Raw genomic sequence first — 16,761 nt, 5'->3', positions numbered from 1 at the left:
GCAATCCTTGTGCTTACGGAATTTGAGTGGAAGAATACTTTCAGAGTAGAGATTTATAACCGTGATAAGGCAAAGAGAATTATGATTTTCACCTGAATCTACTCCTTCTCCATGATTTACAAGGTGTTTTGAGGGACTAATTTTAGAAATGGTAGCTTTTTTCAAACGCTGCTTCTTTTAGACCAGTGAAAATTTTCTTAAGCTTGGCACATATTAGGCACATTAGGAGCTGGATGTGCTCATTCTGTGAGTGAGATATGGCTTTTAACCACACAGCAATTCCCATGGATGGCTTTAGAAGTATACAGAATGTTGGATGACATTGTTGGAAGTAAGAAAGGGGAGTTAGAGTTCTCTTAGTCCTCCTGGCCTCCATTTTGCACTTTCTTTTATAAGCAAAAATTTAATATAGTCTGAGCACCCACTGTTTCCCTGAAGAGAAGAAAATTTGCTGACCTGTGATTCACTCTTTAGCAGTCTTGAGAGGTCTTGCTTCAGACAGATGGCAGTAGGTCCTTTCACAGTGGGACATAAAGCCCAGGTTGGATGGGATTCTGCGTGGCACAGTCTAGTGGAAGCTGTCCCTGCCCATGGCAGGCTGGCTGGATCTAGATGATCTGTAAGGTTCCTTCCAAATCAAAGTATTCCATGATTCTATGATTAACTATCTCAATTAAAACTTCTGGAAAAAACAATAGATCTCCTGGACAGAGACATGTTGGTTTAGCCAAAACAGTGTCTGACCAAACATTTCAAGGATTCCTTCCAGATGGAATATTTACCACTATATTGTATTCACAGAAGACATAGTTTCAAACACAGCCTGAGGAGGAAAAGAATTTAGGATCAAGAAGAGGTTTTCTAATGAAGAAATTTTCATGTGCAAGTTCAATTTATTTAAAACTAACTTTTGATAATTTTTTAAATTTTAATAAAAGGTTTTCATGTTTCATGAAAAAAACCCAATATTTCATTTCAATATTTAAATTAAGATCAAAAGAATTACATAATTTATTGATAGCCAAAGAGGAATTAAGATTTTCTTATGCAGTAAGCAAAATGTCTTTCTTCCTGGCTAACACATAATAGAAGTAATGGTAAAAACTATGCATTAAAAGTCAGCTCTCTTTTAAGCAAACATCTTAAAATGATAAAAGCAGTGAGGTATTGCAATAATTTATATAGATACCCTGGGTAGGGTTAATTTGAAGCTTCCATTTTTAGGGTACATAGAAACAACAGTAACATCTAAAGGACATTATACAGGGATAGATTACATTGTAGGGGTTTACAGCTTCAACCCACCTTGAGTGTGCATTTATTGGTAATCGTAAACACTTAAAATTGGCTTTGCAACATTTCACAGTTCCTAGGTATAAAAACATAAAGCTTGCATAATATAAAAATATGACTCAGATTTCTGAGAAATATTAAATTGGTTTCATTTGTGGAGTATTATATATTATAGGTGTTTGGTCCTCTACATTGTACATTTAATATGCTTATGAAAACCTACATCTGAATGTAATTTAATATGAATGATTATAAATTTGAAAGCTTACTCATTATTAGGTGTTTTTTATTTATTATTCCAGTCATACACTCAAGGAACTGGAAAATACTGCAAGTGTTAGGTAAGCAGTCACAGTAAGATACATTTTCAACATGTAGTGGGAAAGTACATCCTATGGGACACTCACAGATTATCAAGTTCATTAATCCCATGCTGTCTGCAGAAATCAGGTCAGATTCCTGATAACCTGTGAATAAAAATGCTTGCAGTCAAGTTAGTTGTTTCTTTGACTAGTTTCAAGATATTTTATCCCCTTTTCCTATGTCTATGCTTTGACTGTACAAAGACATTTTGGAAACTTCAAAGTCCTTGGTGGAAGGAGCTGTTTTTTCCAGGTCCTCTTTGCACTCTCAAGAAATTCTCTCCTTACAGGACAATTTCAGTGCTCCAAGTGAGATACTCTGCAAAATATTGTTTTTTGGGACTTAACACAGATATAAGCAGATGGAAGGCAGCACAGTTTGTATGGGACATGACATGGTCAATGTGATTGTGTAATGCAGAACCCCTTAATAGCAATAGCATCACTGAAAAGACCACATTACATATTTTTAATTATACCCAGTATTATTAAGCAGCAAAGTTAAAAAGTACATGCAGTACCCCTGCACAGCTACTTGATGTTATCTCTCTGCACTTTTACATGAGCCAGAGGTAGAAGCAGGACTTTAACAAACAGCTTCTATTCTCACAGCTCCAAGCAAAGAATAACAAGTTGCATAAATGGAAGCAGAAATATTAGATTTCACATTACTCCTTTTTATCCTCCATCTTCTCAAGTGTTATTATTGACAGAGGTAAATAAAAATGTTATAAAGGTTTAAGTGTACTGTTACTTGCTAATTCCTATGTCCACCTCAGTCACTAATATTTTACAACAAGCTATAAGAAGATAATTTCAAAGTCTTTTTGATTACTACCAGGAATATTTTGAAAGAGATCCTGACAGGTGTTGCAGGCCCATGTTTGGATTTGCCTTTTGGAGTTATCATCTGTTAGAGAGTTGGCATTTAAGGAGTACTTTTAAAAATAGTCATTTTTTTCAGCTACTGAAAAAACCAGAACAAACATGGTGTTCTTGGTGCTTTATATTGCATGGCCAGCAGTGTGATGTTTATTAAAGGAGAGGTTTGGTTTTCTTTTTTCTCCACTCCAAACTACTTGATTTGTGTTGAAGATTCCCACCCTCACAGTAAAGAAAAACAAAAAAGTTACAGCATGAAGATCAAATATTTCTTTTACATAAGTAAGAGTAATCCTTCTCCTATCAGCAGGATCTACAGGAGTCATCCTGCATCCTACCAGCCTCCATGGTGTTTTAGACAGAAGGAACTAAGACCCCTCCATTGACTCAGAGGCTCCCACTCACTGCCAAAACCTGATGGAACAAGCTGGATTATGATGTTTTCTGACAATTTCTAACAACTGTCTTCAGATACTGATAATGAAATGCTGTGATGATTACTATATATAGAAATAGACACAAACACAGGCATGCATGCAAAAATCATTTAACAGAGTTTTAAATAAAGACATAACCAGTCCCTATAAAGCTGGCTAAACTCTTTTTTTCCCTGGCAAATAAATGCAGTAGACTTGACTTTTGAGTTCAATTTGCCAATATGACAGTTTAGTTAGATCCATGGCAAGACACTGATCAGTTAGCCTTTTATAAATTATTTAAAAATGTCCACTAATAAATTTCTACTTTTACTTTTGTAGCTGTAGGACAGAACCATTATGTGAAATGTCTTCCTTCTCCAAGCCCTTGCCTCTGGCTCAAAACTGAGTATGTGTGGCTCCCACTGAAGTTTCATGCATGTCCATTTATCTTTTAATTGCTTTGTATGCCATGTACACTGTATGGCAAGCAATACTGAAATACAATACATTGTCATTTATTGACATTAGGGAACTATTACTCAATTGAATTAAACAGGATAACTCACTAAAGCAAGTGCTGCCTGTTATACATGAGAAATCTAAAACAATAAAGGAGCTACAAGCCAGGGCATTTCTGGAAACTGAGACAAATACTTTTGACTGGAGAGGGGCTCCCATATGTAAATATTTTGTGTTTCTACTTTTCTGATATCAAGGGGTAGGTTTATACAGATAAACATACTATTTCCCCCCCAGAAAAACCCCCATGTAGTTTTTATTAGATTAAGTTGGATTAATGTCCCTGTACTTTAATTCCTGTGGTCATTTTTTCCAATCATGTCCTTCACAGTGACAAAAGTCATAGTTTGCATTTATTTGACTGCTATTTTGTATTTTAAAGGATCCTGCCCCAGAATATAGTGTCCTGGTCACAATTTTTTTCTCTGACCTTTTTAGGTGAAATATTGCACATTGATGAATAAAAAACAAAGAATTTAGCTGGTATCTTTAATTTCCTTGTCCACAGCCCCTGAACGCCAAACTATTTAATGTCAGAGTCTCTCTGTCTAGTATCACAAAAATAATTGTGATCTAAAGCAAAACCCTCAAAAGATCTAACCTGAAAAACTGAAAATTGAAATTTTAGCTCAAGTTTCTTTTGCAAAATCACATGAAGGTCCTCATTTTCAGACCAGTGTCAGAACAAAATCTCGAGCAGTCGTCTAAAACTCAAAAAATGCAGCAAAGTGAAATCTTTATCCTCCAAGGAGCTCTAGCTTGGGCAGCTTGTGACTATCTTTCTGTAATGCCAAATACAAAGCCCTGGAATATCCCCAAAGTGGTCTGTGAATCTGTACTTGCTTTCTTAATTTACCAGAAACAAGGCCAATGGAACTGGGAATGCCAAGAAAAATCAACAAGGCATGTGAACTGTGTTACCTATGGTGCCAAATACATTTTTGCTTGAGAGGCTTGCAACTTCATATTTTCTAATATGAAGCTGCTTCATTATGCAGCTTAGATACAGAATAAACTGGAAATATTTTAGCTGTGTTCATCATTAAATTTGTCATTAAAATGTATGCATCTTCAAAGAAAATTGCACTGTACATTTATTTCAAGGGGCGTACATATGAAATTGTTGGTGATGCTTGCAGTGCTCTCCTGGGAACCCACAATCCCTGCCAAAAAGAAAAATCCTAAGAGAAATGTCAGCAAGATTTCCATCAGTGGGGCCCCATAAACTAGGATTACCCATTTAGGGAGTTAAACAGGAGCAATTGTTGCTACATCTGTCTTAGAATAAGTGTTCCCCCCTGCTCCTCCCGAGGTGGCTCTGACAGCATTATTTCTCAGTGCCACCTTCTACCATTGCCTTATGAAGAATTTATATGTTTTGAGTTTTCCTTCATGGCAGGCATCCAGCCGTGCTGTACTATAAACCTGCCACAAAGATTGAAAAAAGTGCAGTTTCCAGTTCAACTGGGGGCCCAGACTGATGAGCTCAGACAGTCCAAACCTCTAAAGGTTACTGAGTCTGAACCTCAGCTGATTCACTAAGCATCGTCAAATTATGTACTACTAAGGAGGTAGCAAACATTTTTAAAGACTAATTACTTGAGGAGGTTGTAGAGGGTGATTAATAGGCCCAAATCCTTTATTGGAGTTCTCTTGAGGAACCGTAATGAAATAACAAATCCAGAGAGAGGACAAATTCTTTTCCTTTTTTGGCAAGTAGTTATTTAAGCTGAACAATGCTGCCAGCTGTACGCATCATTAAAGGGATGGCTTACTGTTGCACACCAAAACCCCCACTGTGATAAATGGCAAATAAAACATCTTTCATCCCCACATCAAGGCAGATGAAGATGAGCAGATCAGGGCTACCAGGATCATTCTCCTTGGAGGTATTGGGCATGGATGGCCTGTAGAGGGCTCTCAAGGTCCTCTGCTGAGGCTTTTAACCAAGATTCACGGGCTGCAGATGGAGGTTTTCTAAGGTCACCGAGGTCTTTCTCAAAACGGCTAAACAAAAGGATCCTTCAGTATAAGCGTGCATTTTTTTCCCTTTTCTATGGCCTTGCTGTTTCTATGCACTATCTGCAGCCACAACTTTGCCTACATTATTTGCTTTAGCAAACAGATGTTAGAAAGCCACTGTTATATAAGTCTCCCCTGTAAGAGTCGTTGTGGGGGAAAAAAAAAAAAAAGAAAAAAAGAAAAGAGAAAAAAAATCCAACCATCAAAAAACCCAACAAGCCTTGAAGAGGAATGAATACTTTCAGCCTTTTCTGCCTATTGTCATCTTTGAGGAAACTATACTATAGTCACACAGAACACAGGTGGCATGTTTATATGTAATTATCTCATTTTCTTCAGTTCCTAGAATGATCTGAGATATGCTGGAGAACAGATATTGCATTGATATAATTTCTTTAAAGCAGACTGTCCTGAAGAATACATGTCATATTTGATGCATAAAATGAATAGCAGTATCAGCTACACAGGTTACTTAGCAAAATGCTCACACTACAAAGCAAAAACAATTCACAAATATGTGCCATATGTGCATAAGGACATGGTGCCTGCAGCAAATTACATTTACATGTATTTTTCATGTCCATTAAAATCTTGTCTTGTGAGTTAATGACACATTTTAGTTGCTTGGAGCCAAGATTTTTCTTTTTTAAAAATATGACCTGTACTGGAAGAAGTAAAATGCCCTTTCCCCTATGACAGCAGCTGTATTTTTCATTCCCAGTTCTTGCTGTGATTATCTGCACATGTATACCTGAACAATTCAGAAGAAATAGATCATTATAACAACCTCAGTTCCTGTTTGTTTTGTTTATGTTTTGTTGTGTTTTTTGTCTGCCTATGCTGAAAGGAAGAAACATCTAACATTAGGATAATTAGATTGTTTTTCCTTTCCAGTGGGGGAAAAGAGGAAAGAGGGTTTGTTTGTTTGGGATTTTTTGGGGTGGGCGTTGGTCTGGGGTTTTTTTGTGGTTTTTTTTTTTTTTTTTTTTTGGTGGTTTGTTTTTTTGTTTGGTTGTTTTGTTGTTGTTGTTGTTGTTTGTTGGTTTGGTTTGGCTTGGTTTGTTTTTTTGTAGAGATTTTGTCAACAAGGATTTTGAAGACTTTATGTGTTTTTCCAGGATTCCCTGCTGTCTCAGGCCCTAAGAGGTCATCTGCTGCCAACCAAAAGCCACACATCTGGAACTTCTCAAAATATTGCAAACCAGCTACATGTGTATCAAACCATCTGCAGATGTGCAATGTGGTTTGTTCTGTGCATTCCCAGGACATTCAACATGTCCTAAAAGTGTTCGGTTTACTGTGCACGTGTAGAACATATACACATATAGATTTCCAGACCAGATGTACTCTGAGAAAGGTCATATAGGAAATTGACTCTGTAGAGGTGTGTTTTGAAGAGTGTTCTAGCTCTTGGTTTTTCAAACATTATACCTCCATGTCACTTTCTCTAGATGTATTTCCTTAATATATATATATATATATATATATATTTAATATCAGTAGCCACCAATGAGTTTCTAACACCAGCTGAGCTGCCTAGCACTCATACTATCATTGTAATTCTGTGGAGATGTTAGAGGCAGAAAGGTTCAAACTGGTAGCATTTTTACTTCAATTCAGTACCCATTACCAAATATCTTATTTTGGGGATTATACCCCAGTGTCTTCACTAAATCACAAAGAAATAAACGTTGTCTCCAGGAAGCATTTTCTCCCATGAAATCAGGAGATCATCCAGATTGGAAGAGGTGTTGTTAGCTGTCAGTCCAAATCAGAGTCATGTAGGCCAAGATGCTTCTTTTGGTCTTGAAAATCTCTGAGAGTCTGAACAGTTCTCTTCCAGTGCTCAACTGTCCTCTTGGAAAAAAAAATTAAAATCTCTTTATGTCAGGTCAGAGCCTCCCTATTTAATTGATATCTTTCTGCTATGCATCTCGGTAAATAGCCCAGCTTCACCTTATTGGTAACATCTTCTTTAGTATCTGCAGACTGTTGCTTTCTCCCCCTGCAGCCAGGGGCTGAAAAGACTCAAAATTGAAAGGAGAGACCTCCTCTCTCCAGGTCTCCTCTCTCCTCTCCAGCTCTTCTCTCCTCACAGGGCAAGTGCTCCAACTCCACACCATCCTGGTGTCGTGACACTCAGCTTACTCCAGTTTACTGATCTTTTGTGAACTAGAAGACCCAAAACTGGACTCAGTTTTCCAGATATGTCTAACAAATATAGAGCCATTCTTGATGTATTGGGTGTGCTCATTTTAATACAGACCAGGAGACTGCTTTCTTTGCTGCCAGGACATAGTGCTTCGATCTCAGCTGTCAGTGGTCAGGGTGCAATGAGGACTGGCTGCTCCAAGGCATAGAATGCTGGGACCTCTGTTTGATGCCAGGGCTTGCAAGGCAGGACCTCTCCAGCCACTGTCCATCCCACACTACCAGAGTGAGGGGAGCAAGACAGATCTATAGAAGGGTATGCAGCATAAGACAGCCTGGTGGTGGCCAGGAAGGTCCTTTGTTGAGCTGGGAAGCCAGCTGGGAGCTAGCTAGATTGGTCCCCAGGTCAGGTTCAGTGGGGCCATGCACAGGTAGGTCTGCAATGTGGCTGAAGCTCTAGGTCAGGCAGCAGCCAGGATCAAGAGGCTTGGCTGAGAGCAGATCCCAAGGGAAGGATGGGGAAAGCCCTGCTGTGGCTTCCTACGCTCTTTCTCCACAACAACTCTCTCTGCTCAGCCAGCTGGCCTTGAATGCAGCCACCTCTGGCAGCCAAACCCTAGGAGGGCTGGGGAGTGCATCCAGGGTGCTGGAAACTGTCTGCTGAGGCCCCAGGTCCTTTTCAGCAGAGCTGTTCCTCAACCAGCCAGTCTTAGCCTGTGCAGTTGCAGTGTCTTTTCCTACCCCAGGTACAAGGGTTTAAATTGCTTCTGTCAAATTTCATATGGTTTCTGTTGTATTGTAACTCCAGTTTGGATAGGTCCTTCTAGATGGTATTAGGGTGATACTTCTGTGTGATTCACAGGCTGGATGAGGACTCTTACAAACAATAACAAATATATTACACTTGGGAAACACAAGGATAGACTCCTGAAGATCTTCATTTGTAGCCAGCCTTGAAGAGTGAACCATTAGCTCTTTGAACTCAATAATTAACAGGCTCACCCACTGACCAGATGCTCAGCAGACTACCAGTCCATCCAGAGCATACCATCCCAACTGGGATAAAAGGATACTGCTGGGGACTCTAACCAAATCTTTCTGAAGTTTATTTAGTGACATTGACCAGTTTATCCTCAGCTACAGACCTAGTTATTTTATCACAGCAGACAATCATATTAACTCTCTTCCATGTTACTAATCTTGGGTCATGCTAAAAATCTTTACTCACGTACTTGCTGTCCTCTTTGGATGCTTGATCAAATATTTAACTAATGGCTCCTTAGTAATATTTTAGACAAGTTATGTGTATTTTAGTCCTAAAATATTTTCTTTAGAAAAATACATAGAAGACAAGAAGATATAGCAAGAGTACAACTTGCAATAAACTTGTTAAACTTCTAAATTTAATAAAGAATACAACAACATGGTTTTATTGATCAGGTGCTCTTACATTTGTAATTCACAGATTGAATAGTAATGTTCTTCATATTGTTCCAAAAGGTAGGATTACTTCTTGCTGTATATACTCAACTTCTGAATTTCATTTCAGAGACTTTGAAGAGTATTTCTTCTTCAGCCCGAGTGGCTTTTAACTTCTTTTCAAATTCTGAATTCTTAAAAAGACATAACAGCATCTCCACTTCTTGTAGACCTTCAGTACTAACTTTATCACCAAAGTGGTGATGTAAAGCCCATTGTAGTGGTGATGTTCCTTTAACATCGATCATTTCTGGATCAGGCAGTAACTGACAAATCATGTTAAGTTAATGTTTTAATTATTTTACCTATGGTTTTTTTAACAAGTATGTACAAAGCCATATATAGGGTGTAAAAGAATAATCTGCAGTGAATAACAGCTTTTCTGTATGTCCCAGATGCCTTAGTATAAACTAGTTTTCTTGAATTACTTGTTACTGGAATTTAATATTAATGTTTGTGTGATAAACTTACTGTCTAAGTTCTCTGGAACAGCTGACAGCCATTGCTCACAGGCAGAAATCTGCCAGCTAGTTGTGAATGGCCATTTTATCCACATGTTGTTGTTTCTACTTTGTGATTAGAGTAATATGGCACACAAACTACTAACACACTACGTGGTGTGTGAGCCTGGGGTGTAATCAGGAAGACCAGAGACACCTTACAGACAGCAGAGAGAAAAGCAGAACAGGGCAGTTTGAAAAATGTTAAGCTGCCCAGGGTATGCCTTTGTATTCAGCTGCAGTTAGCTCTGTACTCTTGTGCCTGAGCTAACAAGCCCTGTGTAGAAGAAGGACTTAGTTGTTTAAACAACATTTGTGTCACTAATTGCACTAAAGGAAAGGGATTCTTGTCTGGGGAAACTAAACTGGGTGAATAGTATCAGGAAGTGGCCAAGAGGATGACTGATCTGTATTGACCATAAAAAACCCTGATATCTCTGCAAAATAATGTTCCAAGAAATATTATGCTACTTCTACCTTCAGTGGTTTGGGAAGTATTATAAGGAAATACACATTGTCACACAGGTGTGTGACAAAAAGATGGCAAAAAGGTAGGGTTTCTGCTTTTTTGGGGTTGTCTTCCGAACTGGAAACACTGACAGCACTCAGTATACAGCCTGGTACCCTTCCAGGAATTCAGTCAGGAATCCAGTGAGATCTTGAAATATTGCAGATGCACTGGATGAAGTGTTTAGGTTCAACATTCCAATCACTTTTTTAATAAAACTGGAAAACTTCCATCAGCAATATCTTATCCCATTAAGACATAATACTTTAGATACTAATATATGTAAGTACAAATCATATTTGTGTTTAGCAAGCACTTCTATGGATAAATATAACTATGGCTAAAACTAAGTTATTTTGGAAAGAGTACAGAACATACGTTTTTCTTTTTTTTTTTGGTGTTAGCACAACTATAGCACATAAACACTGGGCTATTTTACTACACTACAAGTCAATCTAAAAAAAAAAAAACCAACCAAACAAAAAATCCCCAACAAAGAAAACACTAGGCATTCCTATTGGGGTTTTCCCATGTTTCAAATGAATATGATTATGATTTCTGGAATTTATTATGAATAATTGTTACTAAAATATAGCAACAGTCTTTTAACACAACTATGAGCTCAGCACACTTTACAAGTGATGTTACAACTCGGCACTGGCTTTGAAAAGTTGCTTTTCTTTTCTTTTGTCCTTGGGAAGCGACCACATAGCTCTCCTTTCATGTAGACTCAAATACCAAGCTCTCTGTGACAGCTGGGTGTCTATGTCAATCCTGTTAATGCTGTCAATCTGAGTGTGATGAAATTTTCTGCTTCTAGCATAACCCTGGATAAGAATTCCCTGATGGAGCCACCCCAGGTTGCTGTGTGTGTGGGTTAGAACATATGAGGAGCCCTGGAAAAGTCTAACATTTCTCTTGAGCTCAATAAATTGCTGTATCATCTCTGCTTTAGAACTTGTGATGTGCTCCGTGGTTATTATTTGTCAATAGTAATTGTGCCAGCACTTTCAATTTTTGCAGGCTTTTGGCAAACAGCTTCCCTTTTTCTAGAAGAAAAAAAGAAAAAAAAGAAAAAACATGGAAGTACACAACTACAAAAGGGATTTTGTGAAGGCTAATCACAGCATATTTTTACCTTGCATGGTAAGGTAAAGTTCTGACTCTCAGGCTAATCATTATATAAACCAGTATTTCTAAGCCCATTGACATATCAGTTCACATCCCGAAAACCATAGTCGTGTTAGCATAAGCCCTGATGGTAATTGCCTATTTTAGGGTTGTGCTGCTGCAATTATTGTTTTCTCCTTTCTGATTTAGTTTGGATCAGTGCTAGTTTAGAATATGTGCACCATATGCATATGTGGATATGTTCCTACATGAGTAATGTTTCCTTTAATTAGTACAAAGGATATAACTGATTTAGAACTATAAACCAGATAACCATTAGCCTCTGATTAGTTTCCCCATTTTTTTGATGTACTGTGAGATTTGGACATACTCCTGCAAGTCAGTATTTTGTGTTATATTTTTACTTTTTTTCCAACTTCTGGCTATGCTGGAAATGTTTAAAGGTGCTTGTGAAATGATGAATGAAGAATTTATGTTTCACATGTTACCTTTCGGAAAAGTCCTTGAAATTCTCTTAGAAGTTTCTGGCTGTAGAGGGCACAGCAAATTTTACCTTGGTCACATTTTCCCTCCTCCAGACCACATAGTTTTTCTCCTTCTTTTTGCTTACACCTTCTCCCTTTCTTCACTTGAGGCTTCCTTTTCCTTGTTTTGTGTGAACTCAAAATGCAAAATAATCTCCCTGCAAGTAAGTCTTTAATAATTTATCTCCCACATTTAATTAAGAGCTGCTATTAGTATCCTCCTTCTTAACCCATTGCTTCAGGCCCAAATTTGTTTCCTGTTTCTGAACTCCTTCTATACAGGCAGTGCCCAGTTGTAGTCTGGGGCTGAGAAGATTGTGACACCATTCGTGCTGACATGTGGTTTACTCCACAGCTAAATGCTCCGTCACTCATGTAAGAGCTTTATGCTAATGCTGTAGTTTATAAATCCTACCAGAAATTTTCCAAAACCATCATAATTTTATGGACAAAGAAAATGGAAAAGGCAGGAACATTTTATAGGTTAAGAAAGAATGGCTAATGTCTAATATACATATATGACAGAGCTCATATTTTTACAATTAACTTGTAGTTATTGGATGCTTTTAATAGCAAGTATCTATGTATGACAGTCAGCAGAAACATCTTAAAGAGCAGGGTCAGATATTTTTTCCTTCCCTGCTTGCAGCAAATTGAAATCAATGAAAGAGAAGAAGAGAGAGATATTTCATATCTGAGCAAACATGGAAGATTTCCTTTAGGTGATTTTAAAATGTTGAAATGGATCTCATAAATAATCTGGTTTCTATAACAAATATTAGGACAAACTCTCCTAGAGCTAATACCTAAACCTCCTCCTGTTCTGCATTCCTCATTGACTCAGAGTTCTTTAAATGGTTCTGTAAGGGAGCAGCTCAGTTGCTGATTCACAGGTCAAGCTTTGGCATTAGCATCTTGACTGCTCTTAGGACTTGCTCGCGACTACTGGAAGAGAACAAAAGGCTGTTTGGCAACTCTCAGTTCTTAAAGTCACACAATTTAAATCAATAGTTAGTCCACGTAGTCTGGGAGTAGACCTCAGGGTAATGGGAGAAAATGTCAGGGGCAACACTGAGCTCAGGTGTTCCAGTAAAAAAAATGTGGCTCTGAAGAGTAAGTCCATCATATTATATCTTGATTTAGTCTCAAATTTGCTGAAAGTTTGAAAGAAACTAGACATTCCTTTGAAACAGTCTTATTTTCATATATCTATTATTGGTAATTACTGACAATATCTGCAATGATTAAATGTCCTTTAGAGATATTTTCCTTTATTTAGCTATTATTTTCCATATTCATTTTATTAGTGAAACAGCTGTACTTGGTCAAAGACGTGTAATTTCACCACTATGAGGAAAAAAAGAAATCAGCATTTAGTGTTTAAAACATGAGTTTGCACGTGATTTCTACCACTATTTAGAAAGAGGTGTGAACAAAGCTTACTTTAGAGAATTCAGTCAGCTAGGAATAAAGAAATAAAACCAAAAAAAAAGGATTTGTGCAAAATTACTAGGTACTATGACTTCAGGGTGCATCTTACAGTATGATTCTGTTCTGTGATAGGGAGATCCTGGTTATTTCCAAACTAATTCATATAGCAATCCAACACAGGGCAGTCACCGCTTGTCCACATGAGTTAGTATAGCCTAGCCTGTGTGCTCCTGTTAATTAGCCCAAATTAGAGCTAATTAGTGAGTTAGTTCAGGTGGAACAGTACTGTGATGAAGTTATCTTGTTTCTGATTCTGAAACTGGTTTGCTGTGAGCTAGTTCAGTGCTTTCTGGTTAGCAGCATGGTGTGGGCTTGCCCTAAATAACTTGCTCCAGGTTCATCTGAGTGCATTGTAGAGCCAGGAATAGAACTGCCATCAGTTGACTTCATGACCTGCCTAAAACCATGCTATTGTTGGTTTTCTTGATTTTATTTTGAAAAAGCCTTCAATTTTACAGTTGAGCAGCTTGAAGCATAAAGAGGTCAGTCAATAGCACTACTGGGAGTAGTGCCTGGTATCCTTCTGAGAGCCTATTCCCAGCTCTTTGGCTCTAAGTGGTAGAACATGCAGCCTCCTTTAGAGTTATTCCAGAAATGATCTATAAATACAACAGCGTCAGGTTTGTTTTGAGCCTACACATAAGGAGTTGATTTGAGGGCACCCTCAGGCAGCCTTTTCAGTTATAATAAATTCTGAAGAAACTCTGCTCTGCCTGACAGTTTTTAGGTATACTTCAGGTTCTAAAGTGAGTAATATGTAATACTATTTGCCATTAAGGCTCCAAAATGGGGCAATTGCACATATCTGTAGGATAACATGATGGCATTCCTCTTCACATGCATTTAGGCATTCTGCCAATTTCTTTCCCTTTTTTCATATTTTTTCTTTCCTCCCCTGACTCTGACAGGGGAGAGCCAACAGAAAGAAAGGAAAGTTAGTTTGAGTTCCATACAACCAGCCCTGCTGATGCTTGATGTTAAATGAAGTGTAAAGAGGGTTGTTAATGGACTTGGACTTTTTTAGATATTTTTTTTCCCCCTGTGGGATTAGCTTTTCACCTTCATGATAAAAGGATAATTCACATACACATTGCTGTTGATATCCTGGAATACACAGCTTTATATATTCTGTTTCTGATCTCCGCTTGATGCTGGATGAATGAGACTTATTTAGAAGTTAGATTTAGCAGGTTTCATAGCAAATAAACTTTCATAACTGATTTAATTTTTTACTGGCTCCAGGTTAGCTGACAGTTAAAGTCTTGCTTTTATCTACAATACCTTGAGCACTGGCTAAGTAATCCTTTCACATGCACTCAAGAAACATGTGGTCTTATTAATCTTAAAAAGTAATGGGAATTAAACTACATAATAGCCAAACATATTGTGCATTATGTAGCACATAAGTTCTCTTTTATCAGCACTGTGGGTGAGATGCTACATTACTATTTCTAAGTGGAAACGTATTCACTTTCAGGATGTTTTTGAATTTAAGCCTTTGCATAAGTCAGCTAGAAAGATATACAGTTACCTATTTTAATGTTTTGCTAAACACAGATGGACTATGAGCATATGGCCCTTAAACTCCATATTTTATACTGAAGTTCTGCCTCTGGCTATTCAAGAACACTGAAAGAGCACTCAGCACAGTGACCTAAAAGAATCTGACTGTAAGATAACAAACAGTGTGCATAATTAATAACAGGAGGAAGGAAATAGATTAGATGAATATAAAACAATTCACCTGACCTTGATTTTATGCAAGCTTCTAAAAAAGTCTGAGGGAAAAAATAATGAAGGATGTGCAGTTCTGTAGAAAACAGACTAAATATTAAATGAGATTGTCATAGGTAGATTGTGCTAATCTAGCCAGATATAGTTAATTTATAAAAGATCTGTTACTTCCAGACATGGGAAACAGTAGATTTAGTCTACCTCTATTCGAGTAAAGTGTATGCTATGGTACCATTGAGCAAAAGAGATTAATACTAAGATTAGAAATTAAACCTGGTTGAAGTGAACATGACACCCAAGTTATCATTAAGAAAACTACCGAGCAAAGTTATGGCAGAAGTTCCTCAAGGATAAGTCTTAGAACCATTCTGACCTAATACTTTCATTTATTTTCTTATTGTGCTGAAGTCATTAATGCTTATAAATATAGTTTAACACACAAAGTGTTTAATATCATCAAATCAGAAGAATATCTTGCAGAATGAAGTAGATTACTCATTCAAAAGAGAACAACGGTGATAGAAATGGTATAAAATATTAAAACACAGAAAGAAGTCTTTGTGCTGGAGGAAAGGATTTATTAAGGGGTGAACAGTGGACTTGACAACACACATAACAATAGCAAATAAAAAAATCTTGGTTTAGAATTACAGAATGGAAGCTGAGAAGAGATATGATTTCTCTCTGCAAATACCTCAGAAGGGAATCAACATCATGGAGGGAGAAGAAGTCCGAAGGGCATTGTTGGCAGAAAAATAAAGGGCTATTATCAAACTTTATTTAGCAATTGGAGGAACTACCAGAGGAATGAGGAATATCCTTCAAGTAAAAGCAATACAATCAACTTCATTATTTTTAAGGTAAAGCCTACTTCATAAAAGAGATTATAGGATATGTTTGTCAGTAATGGCATTCAGCTGGACAATGTTCATCAGAAGGCCTTTGCGAGTCTTGTGCCCAACCCCCTCTTCAGCAAATACTGAATTTTCTTCATAGTTGTTTATAGAGAAGAGGAAAATATGAGAACCCTCAGCATGCAATGATAAACCTTCAGAAGACTTGCCTATAAAAAGAAACAATTTTTTTCATTTTGTGATGAATTTTATATTAATGGATTTCCCTAGGGGCAGTGTGGGATCAGGGCAGAACATTACCTGAAAATAAATTAAAATAAATAGGATCTGACTTTGAATTTCATGAAAAAACCTCATGAAGTCAGACAGTTATGGGCAGTAACATTAGAGAATAGGCACCAAGTGTACCAGAGGACATATAAAACTGTAAATCCATCTTGCAACATGTATAATCAGTTTGTCTTATTCGGAAGAAAAAAAAAAAGCATCTTGTATAAGGCTCTGTCCATTCTGTTCTATTTACCCTTACATACCCTTCATCCCTTTTCTTCACCCCTTGGTCCCTGGAAAACAGTGTGGTGTTTTTTGATTCCTTGTGTATTGAAAATTCAGCACAACCAGAAAATCACAAAATCACAATGATTTTATGTGTCTTTCACTAAGCACTACCTGGAGTGCTGATTAGTGTGACTGGTTTGCTTTTTAATAAGATAGAAAGTAATAAACTTGCTTTTTTTTTTTTTCACTTGGACAAAGCAATTCTTTTCTGTATAAATCAGAGAAATTCCCACTTTAAGCTGGTAGAAAAATCTGAACTAGTACCTGTAGTTGCTGCTGAACATCTATTCTGTGGCTAAAATAAGGATTTTGGTTTCCAGTGTTGTCAATCCGA

This window comes from Calypte anna, chromosome 1 (assembly GCF_003957555.1).
Source record: "Calypte anna isolate BGI_N300 chromosome 1, bCalAnn1_v1.p, whole genome shotgun sequence".
In the NCBI taxonomy this organism is placed as follows: Eukaryota; Metazoa; Chordata; class Aves; order Apodiformes; family Trochilidae; genus Calypte; species Calypte anna.
This window is presented reverse-complemented; position numbering follows the sequence as displayed.